The sequence below is a fragment of the Callorhinus ursinus genome, unplaced genomic scaffold, assembly GCF_003265705.2.
Source record: "Callorhinus ursinus isolate GAN/ISIS: 27379988/994484 unplaced genomic scaffold, GSC_fseal_2.0 scaffold6, whole genome shotgun sequence".
NCBI classification, from domain to species: domain Eukaryota; kingdom Metazoa; phylum Chordata; class Mammalia; order Carnivora; family Otariidae; genus Callorhinus; species Callorhinus ursinus.
In genome coordinates, this window is record NW_027397068.1 from 73070197 (window position 1) to 73078709 (window position 8513).

At 45.9% G+C, this 8513-nt stretch overlaps 1 pseudogene; it reads left to right on the forward strand.

Moving 5' to 3' along the window:
* Positions 1–1021: 1021 nt before the first annotated feature.
* LOC112819393 (peptidyl-prolyl cis-trans isomerase A pseudogene) lies at positions 1022–1740 on the forward strand (annotated as a pseudogene).
* The last annotated feature ends 6773 nt before the right edge of the window (positions 1741–8513 follow it).

Genomic DNA, 8513 nt, shown 5'->3' on the forward strand with positions numbered 1-8513 from the left:
GAATGTTATGGGGCTCAGAGGGGGGTGTCAGCCTGGCCGCCCCCTGAAGCCTGAGGCTGAGCTGAGGAAGGCGATGAGGCTTCCCCCATGAGGCACGAGAGAGACCCATGGTCTCAGCGGCCCTGCCTGGCAGAGAGGCAGAAATGAGTAACACGGAGAGCTCTAATCTCTTTTTAGGACAAGTAAACACATCCCACATACTTCTTATCTCACTGTACATTTGGGATTAGAATTTAGACTCTGGGTTCCAGAGTCTAAGGCATCTTAATATGAAAATGAAATAGAGATTTATTATCCTCTCCCCATCTTGCTGCTCATACTAGTTTCCTATCTATAACATCTTCTTTTCCGCCTGGCCTCTTCTCCTAATATTTATAGTGGTGTCTCAAACACAGCCGTCCAATTGCTACACTCAAGATAAATGGTACAATCACCTAGACCACAATTAATCCAATAAAAATATAGAAAAAAATAAAACAGAAATATTTGTGTATCCTCCTGTCCAATAGCCACAGATCATTGTTATTTATAGAAAGATTTCATGCTGGGTATTCTTATACTCATACTATTCCTTCAGGCCACATTTTAAAAAGGTTTCATTTTGAATTTTTCAGATAGCTTTCACCTTTTCATGTTAAGACAGAGCTTTAAAATCTCACAAAATTGGATATTCCATCTACCAGCATTTCACAACCTGCATTAGGACACCTGTGTTAATACATACATTCAAACTGCGCTTTAAAGGACCCAGATTACCTCAATTTATACATTTTTGTCTTTGTATTTAAAGGAAAGGAGAACTTGAACTCACTGCATCTTATTGCCAGGAAACGATCTCATGATCTTAACTTTACTGTACTTTTAGAAAGAAATTATTTATTGGCCCAACCAGAACTAGAACTTACTTTTTGACTCCGATATAGACTGGGAAAGTAAGCATCTGTGATTTACAAAGTCAAACAAAAATTAATTCCAAAAGGAGAGTAATCTACAAATTGAAAGCCTTTAGCTCGGCCTTGCAGACGCCACCGACCCGGAGCCGCCTTCGCCGCCCAGCCATGGTCAACCCCACCGTGTTCTTCGACATCGCCGTGGACGGCGAGCCCTTGGGCCGCGTCTCCTTCGAGCTATTTGCAGACAACGTTCCAAAGACAGCAGAGAACTTCCGTGCCCTGAGCACTGGGGAGAAAGGATTTGGTTATAAAAGTTCCTGCTTTCACAGGATTATTCCGGGATTTATGTGCCGGGGGGAGGGGGGGGACTTCACACGCCACAACGGCACTGGAGGCAAGTCCATCTATGGGGAGAAGTTTGATGATGAGAATTTCATCCTGAAGCACACGGGTCCTGGCATCCTGTCCATGGCCAACGCTGGACCCAACACGAACGGTTCCCAGTTCTTCATCTGCACTGCCAAGACTGAGTGGTTGGATGGCAAGCACGTGGTCTTCGGCAAGGTCAAAGAGGGCATGAACATCGTGGAGGCCATGGAGCGCTTTGGGTCCAGGAACGGCAAGACCAGCAAGAAGATCACCATTGCTGACTGTGGACAGATCTAGGAAATCCGACTCGTGTTTTATCTTAACTACCAGACCATTCCTTGTGTAGCTCGGGAGAGCACCCCTCCACCCCCACCTGCTCGAGATACCCCAGAATCTCTGTGCTCTTGCTGCAGTTCTGCGGGCTCCATGGTTCCTTCTCCCCAGGTCTAGCTGGATGGCAGAGTTCAGTTGATGATGATGAAATAAAACCTACACCACACACACAAAAAAAAAAAAAAAAAGGAAAGAAAGCCTTTAGCTCATGAAATCAGCTAAACATTCAAAGGCCCTTGGTGTGACTTTGTGAACACAGCGCTCATCCCTCTAGACCATCTTTCATGCATATATGGACTCTGGAGAAGTCAGTCAATCCACAAATACTCGTTGAAGGCCTGCAGTGTTAGAACATCTATTTGTGTACCGAGGGTACAGTAAAGACTTCTCATATAAATATAAATATAAATATAAATATAAATATAAATATAAAATGTTATTTTACCAAAAATTGGATTGCATAGAATGCACTATTAAGAGCCAGTCTATGAATTGCTGTCCTCTGTTTGCAGTCAGATGAGTGCAGAAATTGGGAGTAAGCATATAGAAACTTTTGTACTATCTGACATCACCATGAAGTAAGTGACTGGTTGACAGGTCTCCTTGAACAGGATGTAGACCAGTTCTGATGTTGTTAAGTTCACTTTGGGGTTGTATGTGTTGTGAGCTTCAAGCTCTTTATGCCCAGTAAAGCCACATACTGGTTTGCAATAGATAGGAAACAGACAAACATGACTCTTTTACCACAGGTAGGTTGAGATGCGCTGATATCAAATGCAGTCTTTGTCACCTATTTCTTTTATGGACCAGGTTGTGAGCATCATTCCATTTCAGTAACTATGTTTCTAGAAGGTAATTTTCAATGAAGGTGTTATTCTTCAGTTTTTAAGTTTAATTAGTTGAGAGGTGACTCAAGTTTTAATTGATGCCTGCCCCTTTCTCAAGACTGCCTGCTCTCATTCAAAGATTGCATTAATGGGATTTAGGTGTGATGGCACTGAGATTCAGAAACAGTGCATCTCTCTTGAATGGTCAGCCCAGGGGGACTACTCTCAAACTATTGAAGGCACCCCCACTAAAAGACAGTTTCATCCACAATGCGGTTCAATGGCAGGAACCTCCGGACAATATTTTAGCAATAAATTGCACAGTGGCTTTTCACCAAGACCTTCACAAATCCCCAAAGTAATAGATGTTCTGAGCCTTGGAGACCCAGAGGCAGTATTACGGCAATTTGGCACTTGCCAGGCTGCACTGACCAATAGAAGGATGACCACTCTTTTACACTTGTACTACTGTTTCCCACCCCCACCCCCCGATCTGACATTACCAATCAATCATGGACTGTTTTGGACTCAACCTCAAAGTTGTTCTCAATAAAGGTATCCTCTAGATAGCTTCTGCCAAAAGATGGGTGGCGGGGCATAAAAAGAAACCCACTTGCCATTCCTGGACTCAACCATTTGTGATGAAAAGGTTTCCAAGAGTTGCAATGCACTTCACCTTGCACTTGTGAGAACAGCACAAAACCCACAAGTACTGGAAGGGAAGTGGTGAAGGGCTTGCTGCCATATCATCAGCAGAATAAACAGGAACGCTACAAGTCTCTTGGACTTCACTGAGTTTTTCTGCCTTGTCAAAATTCAACTCTGGAATATTTCCGCAGGTTTTCGCCAAGGCTACACCTTCTCCAAAGAGGACTTTAAGTCTAAGTTCCTAGATGGTCAAGTATAGAGTGAGCATTGATTACAAAAAGGATAATAGTATGTATAGTGTTTCCCCCCAAACCAGAAACTTTCTTATAGGGATGTCCAAATTGTAATCAGATAGCAAGAGAATGGGTCAGAAAAAGATAATTATGAAGAGTGGTCCATCTAAATCAATGTTAGGGTCCAGAGTTAGGCCATAATAATGGGAGTGACTTGTAGCTTTTACAACATTTACAAACTAAGTTAAAAAATAGCTACTCTGTGCCAAATATGGTAAGAATGAGAGTGTTTCAGATATTCTCACCCATTTATTAAAAAACTAAAAAGAAAATACAATTCCTAATTTTTTTCCTTAGCCCTGCGCACATGTACCAATTCACTTGCTCAATTTTCTTTCAATGGACCTTTTTGAAAAGTTTAATTTCAAGATTTATTATAGTATTCCTAAGCAAACCAATTTTTTTGTGCTTTACAAACAGCATAAATGTCATTATGACATATTTTGGTAACTCGATATGTGGTGAATACACCCGAATACTTGGTATATCCATTCCTAAACGTAATAAAAAATGCCAACTATAAATTTTTATGTGAAAAACCCAAACAATTACCTTTTCAAAAAGAATAAAGTTAGGATGTTTTACAAAGGCTGAAGGTTGTAGGCCTATTGATTCTTATCATGTCTCTTCAGCAAACATTTAATGATCACTATGTCTAGATCTGCACTGTCCAACAGAACTTTCTGTGGCGAAGGAAATGTTCTGTATCTGCTTAGTCCAATACGGTAGCCATTAGCCACATTGGCTGTTGAACACTTGAAACATGGCTCATAGGGAACAGATTTTTTTATTTTCCTTAATTTTAATTAAATTAAATTTAAATAGTCACATGTGCAGATAGAAAATAGATACCAATGGGTTAGGATAGAAAGATGAATGTGATTTGGCTTTTCTCTCAAAAACCTACAAAGCCATGGGAAAAATAACACGCAAGCAGAGTTCCACATCAAAATCCCAGCCGAATTTTTATGGCACTTAGTAAAGTAGAAATTTTATATGGAAGAAAAAAGCCCCCAAGTCTCCAAGATAATTCTGAAGAGGAACAAGTTTAGGGAGAGAAGGCAGGACTTGCCCTACCAGGTAATCAGAATTCTTATAGAGCTGTCATAATTAACAAGGAAATATTGGCATGGAGCTAGCACAGTAGAACAGAATGAGAATGCAGAAACACATTCATGCAGTATTTTCTTTTTTTTTTTTTTTTAGCAAAACGCAAAAAAACCCAGAGGCTATAAGGAAAATTGATATATTTTACTACATTTGAACTTAAAACTTTTTGTAGTCAGCAGGACACTATAAACAAAGTTAACAGACTGAGAAGACAGAACCTATATAGTTGATAAAGGAGAATACACAAATAAACAAATTAACTTCCCAAAAGTCCAATAAGAAGAAACAAATAACGAAGAGAACACAGACAGAGGATATGAAGAGGCCTCTCCCAGAAGATGAAACCTGAACGATGAGTAAGCATGAAGAATATGTTCCATCTGACCACATCAAAGACACGCAAATCAGAACAGTGAGACTGCATTTTCTACCCAGAGTATCTGCTAGTGCGCTTGAGTTTAACAAAGCCAAATGTCAGCACAGATGTGAACAACCTCATATGACGCTGGCAGGATACATGGTGGGACCACCCCTCCGAAAGCAATTTGGCAATGTCTGGCAAAACTCCAAATACATACACTCTGTGGCCCTGCGAACCTATTTCTAGGCATTTACCTCTCAACAGTTCAACAGTTCTTGCACAAGTGCACAAGGGAATGTGAACAACAGGTTCATTGCAGTGTTATTTGTAATTGTGGAAAATTAAAAATGAGCTAGATGTCTCAGTCGGGGAATGGATAAATTGTAGTACGGTCATTCAAAAGAATGATCCGTAGCAGATGGATTAAATGAAATAGATCCACGTTTATCAAGGCTAATGATAGGCTCGTGAGTCTCAAAAATATAATGTGGACTGAAAACGAGAAGTAACAGGAAAATATGGGGAGTATGGGACCACTTATGTAAATGTCAGAGCACCCCAAGTACTATATATTGTTTGTGTGTGATACATGTGTATTAAAAGGATGAAAACTGGACAAGATGAATATTAACAACTTCACGATAGCTACACCTGGGGAAGAAAGGTCTGGTGCCTTTGGGAGTGGAGCTCTGGCCTTCTTCTGCTCCAGCCCCAGAGCCAAGAGGTTGTACCCACCTGAAGCCCATCTCTGCTCTGTCTTTTTGAGGATGCAGCGCATCCCTCCTACCCAAACTCTGGGAGCTGGGACCCCAAGACTCCCTGTCCGATGGTCTCAAGGCCTCCTCCTGGGCCTGGGTGGGCCTTTTCCCCTGGCCCACCTTCTCAAGAAAGGGCCGGATGTCTGCCTCGGGGTGGGAGGGAGGGGAAAGGGAACAGGATCTGAAGGCATCTGAAGGAGACTTCAACTGCGTCTAGGAATGCTAGTTCTTAATAACAGTATCCTTAAAACAAACATAACAACATGACATTTGCTAATTCTGGGGGTGGGTGATATTTTTTTTATTGCTCTTCTTAATAGCTGACTCATATATATCACTTACCGTGTTTCAAGTACTATTCTAAGTGATTTGCCTTAAAAATGAGATAGTTTATTCTTACACAGTTTTATGGAAGACAACTCAATAACTTGCCCAAGGTCATTCACTGCAAGAAGTAGAAGGGGTTTTGGACCCAGTAGGTCTGGCTCCAAAGTCCGTGATCTTAGCAATACTCTAGGTCTACTTGACTGTATACTACATTAAAAAAAATTAAAATACCCGGACAAGTACAATACAAAGAAAAAGGCAGTGAAATTTTGCAAGAAGTTTCTTAGATGTGTGAAGAGCACAGACAAAGAGGGCATTCCCTGGGAAGGAAGGCAGTTGAGGTGGTGGGGGACGCTTCACGAACCAGGTGCCCTCTTTCAGCCCGGGCCCTGCTGGGTCGTGGGCAGGGAGGGGCAGGAGAGTGAAATGGAAGGAACAGGGAACTTTGTGTATACAGGGATCGATTTAGGAAAGTTCAAGAAGGATTTGAGGATTAGCAAGTAGCTACGTCTGGCTGTCACTTGAAGGGACAACTTGGTGAGGAACAGAGGTTGGGACCCTTAAAGGGAGGGTGAGACATAAGGATTTAATCTGGAAGGCAAGGCAGGCTCTGCCGAGCTGCACCATGGGCAGCCAGTGAGGAGAGCAAGCCGGACAGCAGGCCGGCTGCAGGTGGGGAGCCCCCAGGGGCACTGGGGGGCGGGGTCAAGAAGCAGCCACGTATGTGCACCTACTGTGAACCGGGCACTGTTTTAGGTGGTCGCAACACAGAGTGAACAAAACAGAAATTTCTGCCCTCACGGAACCTGCATTCTAGTGGAGGAACACAACTAAGATAAATAAGTGAGCTATATGGCAAACAAAGGGATACGAATATGCATCTGTGAGATGGAGGAAGCAGGGAAGGGGGCGGACTGCACACACACACACACGTATGTGCGTGTATTGGGTGATGTGGGGAAGGCTGAGGGTGGGGGGGGGAGCAGTGAGGGGAGGTGACATTTGAAGAAAGGCCTGCCAAGTGAGGAGTGTTGAGAAGATCCAGAGATTCAGAGTCTGGGGCTGGGCCATGGTTACACCAAAAGGAGGGGCAGGAGGCAGAGCTGGATGGGAGGAAGACAGATTGAGTCTGGGGCCCAGGGGGGCAGTTAAAAATATGGGCTAGAGCCTGGAGCATGAGACATGTCCACACAGGAGTCATTGCTAACTTGGTGATAGATAGGATTTTAGTAGCTGAGATCAAGGAACAAGAGAACAATAGAACCTGCCAATCAGGGAGCCGGCGCTGTGTGCCCTGCACACTATCAGGTGTTTTATTTCACAAAGGACCTCTAATCCTAAGGACATCCCTGCAGTCTCCAGAGCAAGAACTCAGCACAAATAACACCAGCAATAGTAGCCCACACGTGAAAGGGTATATACTACATGCATGGGGCACTTTCCTGGCACTTTATATCTATTGATTCATTCAGTCTTTACAGAGACCCCAGGAGGGTACTAATTAGCCTCATTTGACAGATGAGAACACCGAGCTGGCCAATTAGGTTGCCCAAGGTCACAAGCCGGTGAGGGGGTGAAGCAGGCTGAAGAGAGCGGCCTGGCTCCAGAATCCTTGCTCTGGAAGGAGGTAACCTCTCCGCCCTTCAAGAAAAGCAAGCTGAGGGCACAGAGCTTTTTTGAGGATGGGGTGGGGGTCTGGAGAGAAGAGCCAGAGAAATTCTCAGAAGACACATGGCAAGAGAGGAGGCCAGGCCAGGGCAGGGACAGCGCTGTCAGCCCTGCAGCCGGCGGGTGGCCCGCGAGCTGGCCGGTGAAGACCCAGAACCGGACACAGCAGCCCAGAGGGATGGGAGCAGAGGCCTGGAGGCCAGTGCGGACACAGCTCTGTGGACCTCTGGGAGCGGGTAAAAGAAGTTAAAAACAACCATCAAACCAACCCAACACCCTTTCCGGGCAATTTCAGGCCCGGAGAGTAGGTCGGAAGGCCCCGGCTGGGGAAACGTGTATCCCGCCCGAGGTCGTTTTTCACTCTGAACTTGAGGAATCTGAACAAGACGTTTAAACTCTGTAGATTGCGCAGCTGCCTTTTTGAAAAAGTTGGGCAATCTCTGAGATGGGACCGAAATCGAATCCCGCCCGGATCCGGCTCGGCAATGGGTCGCCAAGCGGCCTCTGCGCACCGAGGGCAGGAGGGCTAAGGGGGTGTCCCCGGGGCACAGGCGCGGGACCCGGAGCGCACGTCCTTCGTCCCCCCACGCTGCCCTCGGGACCTCCGAGAGTCGTGGGTGACCCTGGAACTTTCCTCTGGGGCGCGACCCGGGGCAGAGCGCAGAGCAGGCTCGGGGCAGGGGCCGAATGGAGCTCCGCGCCAGGCCGGAGGCTGCACCCGTCACTCGCAGGCCCGGGCCGAGTGGCTGGCGCGCGGTGGCGCTCAGCCAGACCGCGCCGCCCGGGGCCCCGCCGCGCGCCCACCCCGACCCCGCCGCCGCGTCCCCGGGGAGCGCGGCCCGGGTCGCCGCGGGCGCCCGCCGTGGGGAGGCGAGGGCCCCGGGGCCGGAGGGCCGGCGACGGCTGGCGCGGCGCCCAGGGGTGTG